Genomic DNA, 11,865 nt, shown 5'->3' with positions numbered 1-11,865 from the left:
TAAATAGAGTGTTAGGGGAGAGGGGGGTGGGTGTTAGATTGAGTGGTCAGAAAAGGCTCCCCCAAGATCATGAAGAAGAGACTTGTGGGTCAAGGCAAAATGTTTGGCAGTGGAAAGTCACTGGAGGTTTTAAGCGGGGAGGATTGTGATCTAATTCGTGTTTTAAAAATACCACTTTGATTAAATTTTTGAATGACAAATAATATCTCGTACAGAGTGAAAAGATAAGGCATAGACTAAGAGAAGATATTTGCTATATATATATATTGAATTGAGAGAGGTGCGAGAGCAAACTTGTTCCTTGAAATATTCCAATAAATAAATTTAAACACCAGATATCATACCGATTAAATAACTTAGACAAGGGATTAAACAAATTTAAACTATATATTATATATACGTTATTATATATTATATAAATATAATAAATATATATATATAAAACAAATGATTAGGATCCAAAACAGTAATAGACAACAGATATGAACAGGTAATTCATAGAAGAAGAAAAACTAACGTCCAATAGTCATATGAAAAGATACTTGACTTCATTAATCATCATGGAAATCCCATTAAAACAACAATTTGAAAAAATTTAAAGTTTGAAAATACCAAGTTTAGGAGTTCACTGGTGGAAGTGTAAATCAACATAACCTCTTTGGGAAGATTTAATTGAAAATGTGTATAGCCTACGATCTACCAATTCTACATCCAGGTAATGAAAGTCTTATACATGCACACAAAGACTCACATACCTGGATGTTCACTGGGGCCCTGAAATAGAGAAAAATATAAAGCAATCTGGAGAAAAATATAAAGCAATCTAAATGTCAACCAGTAGGAAAACTGAAAAAAGTCAATTGTGGTTTATTCATACAGTGGGATACAATACACAGCAATTAAAATGAATAAATAAGATCTGGAAGAATCAACAAGAATAGCTTTCAACAAAGTAATGTTCAGTGGAAAAAAGAAAGTGGAATACCTTTTACGTAAATTTTTTAAGCATACAAAACAATCCTATATTTTGTTTAGGAACACATACATGGAGTGAAAGCATAACAACAGCTTGGACAGAGAAACACCAAATTTACAGTGGTGATTAGTTCTGCGCTATGGGACTGAGGAAAGGAACACAGACGACATCACCATACTTGTAATATCTGTACCTATCATATTTGTAATGCCATTCATATCTGTAATGCCAAAATATTAACAACTTGCTAATTCTGGGTGGTGAGTACACTCATGTTTGTTACAAAATTCTTTGTATTTACTGAACTTTTAATATTTTTCAACAAAATCAAAAGTATTACCATGGCTGCTCTTAAAGAATGGATTGTAGAGAGGCAAGAGATCAGTTAAGGTCCAAGCAAAACACGATGGTGGCTTGAATTAGGATTATAAAAATAGAAATGAAAAGAAATAGACTAATCAGGTGATAATTTGGAGGTAAAGTATTAGAAGTTGCTGTTGAATTGAATATATGGAGTAAGGGAAAGAAAAGAATGAAGGATGTCTCTCAATTTTAAACCTGTTTTTGCATGTAGACATACTTCCTGCTTGGAGTTTGATCTTTTTGGGCAAAAACATGAATGGTATGAAACTAGCTGTGCAGTTCCACTAAATGTTACTCATAAATAGTCACTTGGGACAATTACTAGTTAATCACTTCAGGCATAAAGCTAAGAAAATTATACTTCCACCTCTCGTTGGGAGGTACTCTACTCCCAAGTAATGCAAAGGCAGCACACTAGCAAAGCGTGATTGGTACCTGCTGTATTTCTAGTTAACCATGCTTTTTGATTCTCTTGAGCCCAACCTTGCCTTCATTTGGATCAGACCTTCTCCCAAGTTGCCCGTGGCAGTGACTAGATCTTCTTGAACTCTCTAGTTACCTGTCTTGTAGTGGTAGTACCAAGAGTGGCTTGAGGGAAGCTTTTGAATTCCACCCCTAATCTACATTCACTATTATCCAAAAAAACAATGTGCTTGCTATTCAAAAAGAGCTTTAAAACAAGTCTCCTAGCCATACTTTCAATGAGATTACTATCCCTAAAACCCTCTCATACAGAGACTCTAGAGCCAACATGAGACTCAACAGTCCTAGGTTATTCTGGGATGTTGGCCAGAACATGTCATTTAGGCTAGAGGTGGATCATAGGGACAGAGGCTGTAATATTCACTTGTGCCTTCTTCTTTAGAAAGTGATTATCCCATAAAATTTGAGAAAGTTGATATGAAATAGGTAAGATGCCAGGTCTTGAGGAACCCCTGGAGGTTTTACTTGAATGCCTCAGGAAAAACATATCTTATAGTAGGTAAAGGGTTCATGAAGTTGGCAGTTGGGTTTACAAAGGGACATTTGGTTTAATTTCCCAGAATCAGCTAGTATTTGCATTGACCAAGAAAAGTTATCATATGAAATTGCATTGTTTGTTTACTGTCTGTCTCCTTCATTAGAATGTAAGCTCCATGTAGGCAGGAATTTTGTTGATTTTGGTCACTTCTTTATTCTATAAGTATTAGTTGAATGGATTTTATAAATTTGATAAATGGAAACACATTTGCTTCTAATCCTAACATTTTATTTCTCTGACTCTGACTCTCTTGCCTCATGTTTTTTGTGTGTGTGTGAGGAAGATTAGCCCTGAGCTAACATCTGATGCCAATCCTCCTCTTTTTGCTGAGGGAAGATTGGCCCTGGGATAACACCCGTGCCCATCTTCCTCTACTTTTTTTATACGGGACGCCACCACAGCGTGGCTTAAGTGGCGCATCAGTCCGTGCCCGGTATCCAAACCTGCAAACCCTGGGCCATCGAAGCAGAGCACGCGCACTTAACCACTATACCACCAGGCCGGCCCCTCTTGCCTCATTTTTAAAGGGATGTTTGCGATTATATTGGGCCCATCCAGATAATGCAGAATAATCTTCCCATCTCAAAATCCTTAATTTAATCACACGTGCAATGTCTCTTTTGCCATGTAAGGTAACATATTCACAGGTTCTGGAGATGAGGATGAGAACATCTTTGGGAGGCTTTATTCTGTGTACCATAGCTATTCTACTTGCATCGAAGTTTTCACTCTTTGCTCATTCACTATGTTGTTGCTTTAGTATAAAACATTTGAAAAATTTGAAAAATTGAGAGGCACACAGTTCACCCTGAATCAACAAATTGGAAATTTATTTTTATCTCAACCGAGAAGTCTTGATCATTTTTGATAATAGATGGGAACAGAGGCAACACTACGTCTTTTATCAATTATTTAAAAGACTGAAATACGAGTTATAAACAACAGTTTTCAAGTAGTAAGACTGATCCTCACCTCACCCCCATTCCTCACCTTCTAAATATACTGAAATCTGCTCTGCAGTTGCATTTAAATGTGCATTGAGCTTCACAGTAGTAAACTTCGTACGGCAGGCTCTTAGCTCAAGGATGTTGCCTTTATTCTAAACACTTTTATAGCTTCTTTTTTAGAACTGTCTTTAGAGACAGTTCACCAGACACACAGGAAAACACGGCTCATTATTTTAAGGTCACAGGGTACTTTGCCTACTCTGTCTTCTTCCCTTCCCCATTGTTTAATCCCCTTGCCTTCATCCCCACTCCTTCCTCTGCTGATATTAGTGCCCGAGATCTGTGGGGTTGAGAGGAAGGCCTGGGGAGCCAGAGTGTGCCTGGGGAGGGGGCAGGGAGAGCTGCATGCAGAGCTCAAGAGGCAGCAGACTGCAATGTAAGTTTATTTGTGTGATCCAGCCTACATTAAACATTATTAAAAAACAATATTTGATAATGTGCTAAGTATCCAAAAAATCATGTTGTTAAAATAAATCCTCACTGAGGACTGTCTGTAACTTCATCTAAACTTCTGTTAGTTCCCCATGTAAATATTATTTTAAATAAAGAGGTACCCTTAGTCAAACAGACTTTTTGATGTATTATTGTGCTTTTTTTTTGCTGGGAAAGATTCGCCCTGAGCTAACATCTGTTGCCAATCTTCTTCCTTTTGTTTTTTTCCTCCCCAAAGCCCCAGTGCATGGTTGTATATCCTAGTTGTAAGTACTTCTAGTTCTTCTATGTGAGCCGCCACACCATGGCAACTAACAGATGAGTGGTGTGCTTCCACAACTGGGAAGCAAACTGGGCCGCCAAAGTGGTGAGAGAACCAAACTTGAACCATTACGCCATCAGGGCTGGCTCTGATGTACTATTTTGTTGTTGTTTTTCTTTTTTTTTTTGTGACGAAGATCGGCCCTGAGCTAACATCTGCCAATCCTCCTCTTTTTGCCAAGGAAGACTGGCCCTGGGCTAACATCCATGCCCATCTTCCTCCACTTTATATGGGACGCCACCACAGAATGGCTTGACAAGCGGCGTCGGTGCGCGCCTGGGATCCAAACCGGCGAACCCCGGGCCGCTGCAGCAGAGTGCGCGCACTTAACCGCTTGCGCCACCGGGCCGGCGCCTCTGATGTACTATTTTTTGGCCAGGAGAAGTGAGGGTATTGAAGGCGAGACTAGAAAAAACTCGCTTCTGTGCTGATTTTTTTCCAAAGGAGTCTCAGTTTAGAGGCTTTCTTAGAATAGCTCTATACGTAATTTAAAGTTTTTCAACTCCGGCAATTAAAGTTTACTATTTAGGTACATGAACAAATGAAGAAAATATTATTGATAATGATGTCATATAAAATATTTATACCATATAATACAGGCTGCTGGAGTTATGAAATGTAAGCACAATTCACAAACCCTCTGATATTTTCAACTACTGAAGTACCAGAAGATCTGGCCAGTCGATTCTTTCAGAGGTCCCATTCAGAAGAAAGTATCTAAAATACTCCTCACTACATATATTTTTTTCTTCATTGGACCAATTAAGATTACTCTTCAATGGGGCCGGCCCAGTGGCACAGCAGTTAAGTTAGCACATTCTGCTTCAGTGGCCCAGGGTTCACTGGTTCCGATCCTGGGCGCAGATTTGCTCACTGGACCTGCTCACCGCTCATCAAGCCATGCTGAGGCAGCATCCCACACAGAAGAACCAGAAGTACCTACAACTAGGATACACAACCATGTACTGGGGCTTTGGGGAGAAAAAAGAAAAAGAGGAAGATTGGCAACAGATGTTAGCTCAGGGCTAATCTTCCTCAAACAAACAAAAGATTACTCTCAATGAAATATGTCTGTAACTTAAGAGTACTCAAAGGAAATGCAAAAAGTCCTATTTTAGATTATAATCTCACATAGGAAAGTGTTTTTTTTCCCCTATGGGATAGTCTTCCTCTATTTAACAAAACAGCCATTTGGCTTCCTTGGTGGTTGGCCCCCTTGCTACAATCAGAATAAAAAATTCTAAATTCTAAATCTACACTGTCCAATTTGTAGCCACTACCCACATGTTGCTATTGAGCACTTGAAATGTGGCTAGTCTGAATTGAGACCTACTGTTAAATGTGAAATACACATCAGATCTCAAATATTTAGAATGAAAAAAGAATATAAAATATCTCCATAATTTTTATGTTAATTACATGTTGAAATAATATCTTGGATATACTAAGTTAAATAAAATATATCATTAAAACTAATTCATCTGTTTCTCCCTTCCTTCCTTCCTTCCCTCCCTCCCTCCCTTCTTTATTTATTTTTTGTGAGGAAGATCAGCTCTGAGCTAACATCCATGCTAATCCTCCTCTTTTTGCTGAGGAAGACCGGCTCTGAGCTAACATCTATTGCCAATCCTCCTCCTTTTTTTCCCCAAAGCCCCAGTAGATAGTTGTATGTCATAATTGCACATCCTTCTAGTTGCTGTATGTGGGACACAGCCTCAGGATGGCCGGACAAGCGGTGCGTCGGTGCGCACCAGGGATCCGAACCAGGGCCGCCAGTAGCGGAACGCGCGCACTTAACCGCTAAGCCACAGGGCCGGCCCGTCTTTTTATTTTTTTTAATGTAGGTGCTAAAAGTTTTAAAATTTACACATTTGGCTCACGTTTGTAGCTCACATTATATTTCTATTGGACAGCACTGATCTAAATCATCAGGGCAGCATTTCCTCCTACAGGATCAGAGAGCTTCACCTCTGAATAGACATGTTTGAATGAGTTACAGTGTACTTATGTATTAAAATATCTTTAATTCAAAATATTTTAAAGCATTACCTATTTAATCACTAGCTCTCTCTGAAAGAGTAGAAAGCTATGTCCCCCATTTTCTAAATGCAGCTCCACAGAGGTTTAAATGACTGACAATTGTCAAGTTGTATGGGTGCTCTAAGTCTGTACCCAGACTAAGTTACAATGCCTTCACTTTTACTTTTCTTTGTATACTTTCTTAGAGAAGCAGTGGTCATTTAAAAAAAAAAAAAAAATACCGCCTAGAAATAACCAAATCATTGACCCTAGGAAAAAGCCAAGCAAATAGGATCTTAAATGGTGAATCTCAACAGATGTTCCCTCAATCACAGTAAAAGACAAGAGAAGACAGAATCAATTGCTGCAGTTGTCAAAAGTATTATAATAGAAAAGCTATCAAAATTCTCACCAATTCCAATATTCCAAAAAAAAGAACTCTTTCTGAATTACATTTTACAGAAGGACAAGTTTTGTACTTGCTTTCTCCCCAAGTGTAATCATCTCTCTATAGATCTATCTGTCTGTCTGTCAAAACATCCCCAGAGGAACAGAAACCTGGCCTGTCTTTGGATAAGCTTTAAAATGTTCCCCTTGGATTACAATAGTGGTGCTAGGGAAGAAGAACAGAGTTTTAGACATTTCTGCTTCCCAGCAGAATCCAAGAGAATGTTCAAAGGGCTCTTGCGTAACTCTATCCCACAACTCCCGTGCCCCCTTCTTTTTAAAAAAGATAATAATGAGTAATTTTATTAAGCGTCTCTTCCATATTAACCAAAGACAATTTTAATCTAGCTTTATATATGGTTCCCTTAAAATATTTAGTGTTATTTTTAAGTGATGTAATTCACATATCATAAAATCCATTTAAAGTTACAATTAAATTTTTTTTAAATATTCAGAGTTGTGCAAACATTTCAATTTTAGAATATTTTCATCACCCCAAAATACACACTGTACCTTTAGTTTAGTTATCACCCACTCAACTCGCCCTTCCCATCCCTAGGCAACCACTAATCTACTTTCTGTCTCTATGAATTTATCCATTCTGGATACTTCATATAAATAGAATCATACAGTATGTAGCCTTTTGTGACTGGCTTCTTTCACTCAGCATGTTTTCAAGGTTCATGTTGTAGCATATATTAGTACTTCACTCCTTTCTATGGTTGAATAATGTTCCATTGTGTGTGTGTGTGTGTGTGTATATATATATATATAGACCACATTTTATTCATCCATTCATCAGTTGATGGACATGAGGGTTGTTTCCACTGTTAGATTATCATGAATAATGTTGCTATGAACATTTGTGTACAAGTTTTTATGTGAATATGTTTTCAGTTCCCTTGGGTACATATCTACAAGTGGAATTGTCAGGTCATATGGTGACTTTATGTTGAATTTTTTTTTGAGGAAGATTAATTAGCCCTGACCTAACATCTGATGCCAATTCTCGTCTTTTTTTTTTTTTGGCTGAAAAATATTGGCCCTGAGCTAACATCCATGCCCATCTTCCTCTACTTTATATGGGATGCCGCCACAGCATGGCTTGACAAGCGGTGCGTCGCTCCGCGCCTGGGATCCAAACCTGCAAACCCTGGGCCGCCGAAGCAGAGCATGCGAAATTAACCGCTACGCCACCGGGCCAACCCCTATGTTGAACTTTTTAAGGAACTTTCAAACTGCTTTCCAAAGCAGCTCCCATGCCTTTTCAACTTGGTTTAGTCTATCCCACCCAAACTAATCCAATTCAATAAGCATCCACTGCGAGCTTATGTGCCAAGTGGTATGCTTGGCAGAGAGGACAGAGATGACTAAGAGATCATCCCGGTCTGCAGGGAGCCCACTGCCTGGTGTAAAACCTCAGAGTTTAGTAGAAATGAGTGAAACGTTCTTCCTGCAACCTGGAATCTGCCTTCAAGAGGGAGGAAGAACATACTTGCAGGCAGAATCACTGGATGAGAATAAGATGCTCAAATGATGCTGGTCCTTTACAATTACACAACTAGCATTCTGGGCGTGTTTAGTAACGGGGTTTTTGTATTTATTGCTGCCACTGTGGCTTTTTATACCTTTATGAGGTATAAAATGAGGCTTATACTGAACTCATCTTATCTGTTACTAAAAATTATCTACATCTAGTGACACTTCACAAGCCTGTGGGAAATAAGTAATCATGATCCAATTTTTATTATATAGTTATCCTAACTACAAAACCACTATCACAGTATGAAATTAGCCTGCCACATAGGGATCTCTAAGATGATTCCAATAGCCAAGCGGAAAGAGTTTACTTAATTTGGCAAGCTAAAATTCCCTAAGCCTCTTGTAGAAGCAGAAAAGAAGAGATGCTTAGGGAAAGAATGAAGAGTGGACAAAAAGGTCAAAGAATTAAGTGAAAGTGATGTCATAAAATGCAAAGGACGGAAAAGTTTCAAGGAGGGAGTGGTTAGTAATATTAAACCCTACATAGACATTATACTGGAAGAAAACCAAAAAGATATTATACTGGAATAAAACCATCTTTAGTAATTAAGATATTACTGGTTATGTTAACAAAAGCAATTTCAGTGGAGTAGAGGGAGCAGTGTTTGGAAAAGAGATTGGGATGTGAAGTAGACTAGTGAAAGTAATGGGAGGAAGATGAATGTGTTTCTATATTGAGAGGACGAAATCGATGGAGGAAAGGCTACAGCCATAGGAGAAAGGGAATGATAGACAGAGAACTGAGGCAGATTCGTAAGGAATCTGGAATGGATATGACAAGCACCAGTGGAGGAGTTTGCCTTGGACAGAGAGGGACTTTCTTTTAGAGGGACTTAGAAACTATGCTTCTAAGACATACATGCTTCTGAGAAGAGACAATTGTGCTTCTGACAGGGAAGAATGAGTACTGATGCAGATATCCATGTGCAGGGAGTGGTGATGGGAACAAGTTAAAGAAATATAGTAAATTACTACTTCATATAGCACTTTATACACTAAAGCAATTTCACACACACTAGATGCATTTGAGTCTCATAATGACCATGGAAACATGCTTGGGGAGACTGAACGAGTTGCCCCAAGTCCTTCAGCTAGTGAGCCACATAGGTGCTTCTTCAAACTCAAAGTTCCATGCCCTTTCAGTGATGTCACATTCCTTAGTAACTATGTACAACCAGAGGAGGAAGGTGATGAAGGAAAGATCCATGGGATTTGAGTGACTAGCTTGGGGAATACGAAGGGATGTCTCTCTTCCATCAAGTGAGGGAAATCTTTGCAGAGATTAGATTTACGTAGCTGCTTCAATGAAGAAAGATTAAAGAAATGTCTAATCATATTTGCGTGGTGGATGCTTTTATCACAATGGAAAAAATAAGGATAAAGGCAGATTATCAGAAGATAGGACAAAGCGTCTGACTCATGTGGTAGTCGAAATCCCAGGGATTTTTCCTTACGGGTGTGCAATGTGTTAGTGCTAAATTTCCTCTCCAGTCTTCATTTAGAAATGCCCTTTTTGTTTACATTACAATTTCTGAGGCTGTGATTACACAATGTCAAAACATTAGCTTGGTATGGAATTTCAGACAATCAATCTGATATCCTCTTTTAAAAATTCTTTTCATCAGTTCATACCCTAATTCTTACTCAGAAGATAATTAAGAGATATGGCATCAATACCGGCATGCTTGTTGAGGTTCTTGTCGAGGGAGGTGGATGGTAGTGCACAGTGAGGTCATGAAGTATCTTGGGAATCAAAAGTCTGACAAATCAGAGTGTGTGATATGGCAAACCTGTGTTAGAAATCCAATCTATGCCCAATGAAAAGATACTGGACCACAGAAACTTTGAATGCTTATTTTATGGGGGCTTTTTTTTTGGCTGAGGTGGGGGTACCTTAGAGATAATACAGTGGTGAGTGGTTTTGTTAAGAAGAGGCTTATCTCTTATTACTGGACACTCTTTCAATTAGCTGTCTCTTCAGGTGTCTTATGGATACCTGTTATGGTCTAACTGGCTACCTTAAGTGTGCTGTAGGAAAAGGAAACAAGGCAACTGGACTTGTACAGCTTCACCAGACCCCCTTCTCTGACTCTGATATTTCTGGCAGGAAAAGGAACTGAGCCAAGGAACAGTTTCAAGAGTAGAAGCTCCAGGGAGGGCAGGGCTAGATGGTGGTAAATGTCCATTTGGCCTTCTGATAGCCACCATGAGCAAGGGACTGGAGCACCATAAAGGCAAGAGCTCTGGTACACTGCAGGGATGCAGGCTCCATCCATCCATCCATCTACTGTTTGGCACTTTTGTTATTTCCTCCCAAGGGATGCTTGCTTTTCCCTGTAGGCTACATGGGAAGTTAGAGAAGCTGGAAAAGCAATTTTTTTTTCCTCTCCTTCTTAACCATTTCCCCTAATCCTGAGACACAAGGTCCCTGGCTTTGTCCTTGGAAGGGGGGGTGGGGTGCAGCTGGTCAACTTCTAAGACGGCCTTCCCCCACTCCAGTAAACTAAGGAAAAGTTCATTTGAACAAGAAGCTAATTAAAGACCGAGAGAGGCTTTTAAAAATGAACCATAGTTTCCTTTGATAAAATTCAGGTTGAGCTTATGGACTGTATCAAATATTTTCACCTTCATGTCAGTCTGGACTTCCTCTAATAGAGTGAGTTTATCTGTTGAAAAAGATAACACAGAAAATGAGATAATACTTCAGTTTGGTTAGCAGTACTTCTTTCTTGACCCTATGCCAAATATAATTTTAACTATTAAGTTTGCCTTTCTTCCATGGTACTACCACATTGTTATCATGGTAAGAATATTGTTTTACAAAAACATTTTGAAATAAAACAGAAGTTAATTTTGAAAATCTCATTTTAGTTTTTATATTTCTCTTGTGAAAGGTTTATCCAGTGTTGTCTAAGCCTCTTTTAGGTAGCAGACCACTTGAATTCTTCTGACTCATGCTTCCTCCAAACTCTCTTGTGTACTGGACTCTCTGATGGGTGTTATTTTCCCTCCTATGACACAGCTTCTCCTTATGTGTAATCACTCTGACTTGGAGGAGGATAGAGAGAATGACCAAGCACAACAGCCTTGGTTACCGAGTAGGTTGTTTCTACACAGGTTATTCCTATTCCCCTTAAGGTTATACAGTCAGATTTTCAGAACAGCAGTTCATTACAATATATGATGAGAGAAGAAAGTGAGGCAGCAAATTATAATCTAATATCTTCTAAAAATGAGCAGTAAGCATTAAGCTTTTGTTATTACAAAGTTATCATGAATATTTTTAAAATGGAATCTTAAAAAATCAGATTTTGTTTCATTTTTTAGTATGAAAACACATTCTGCATATTCTTAAGTAAAACACAATAAAGTTTCTAATTGTAGTAATGGAGGCAGTTTGGTTTTTTAAAAGCACTAAAACAAATGAGGCAGCGCATTGCTGACCTGGATCATGCCAGTGGTGGTGAGTGGGCAGGGAAACGAGCACTCCTGCATGCTGCTAATCCTGCCACCTTTCTGACAGCAATCATGTCAAAAGCCTTGGGTTCTGCATACTCCTTGACCTAATCCTATGAGTTAAGCGCTATTATTTCACTTTACAGATGAAGAAACTGAAATTCAGAGAGAGTAGGTAACTTAGTGGAGCTGCAATCCAGGCTTACAGTTACCTAACCCAGAGCTTACACTTAACCACTACACTACAAACCTCATTCAATAATATGGGGTTTGTTTTTAG

Source organism: Diceros bicornis, chromosome 22 (assembly GCF_020826845.1).
Source record: "Diceros bicornis minor isolate mBicDic1 chromosome 22, mDicBic1.mat.cur, whole genome shotgun sequence".
In the NCBI taxonomy this organism is placed as follows: domain Eukaryota; kingdom Metazoa; phylum Chordata; class Mammalia; order Perissodactyla; family Rhinocerotidae; genus Diceros; species Diceros bicornis.
This window is presented reverse-complemented; position numbering follows the sequence as displayed.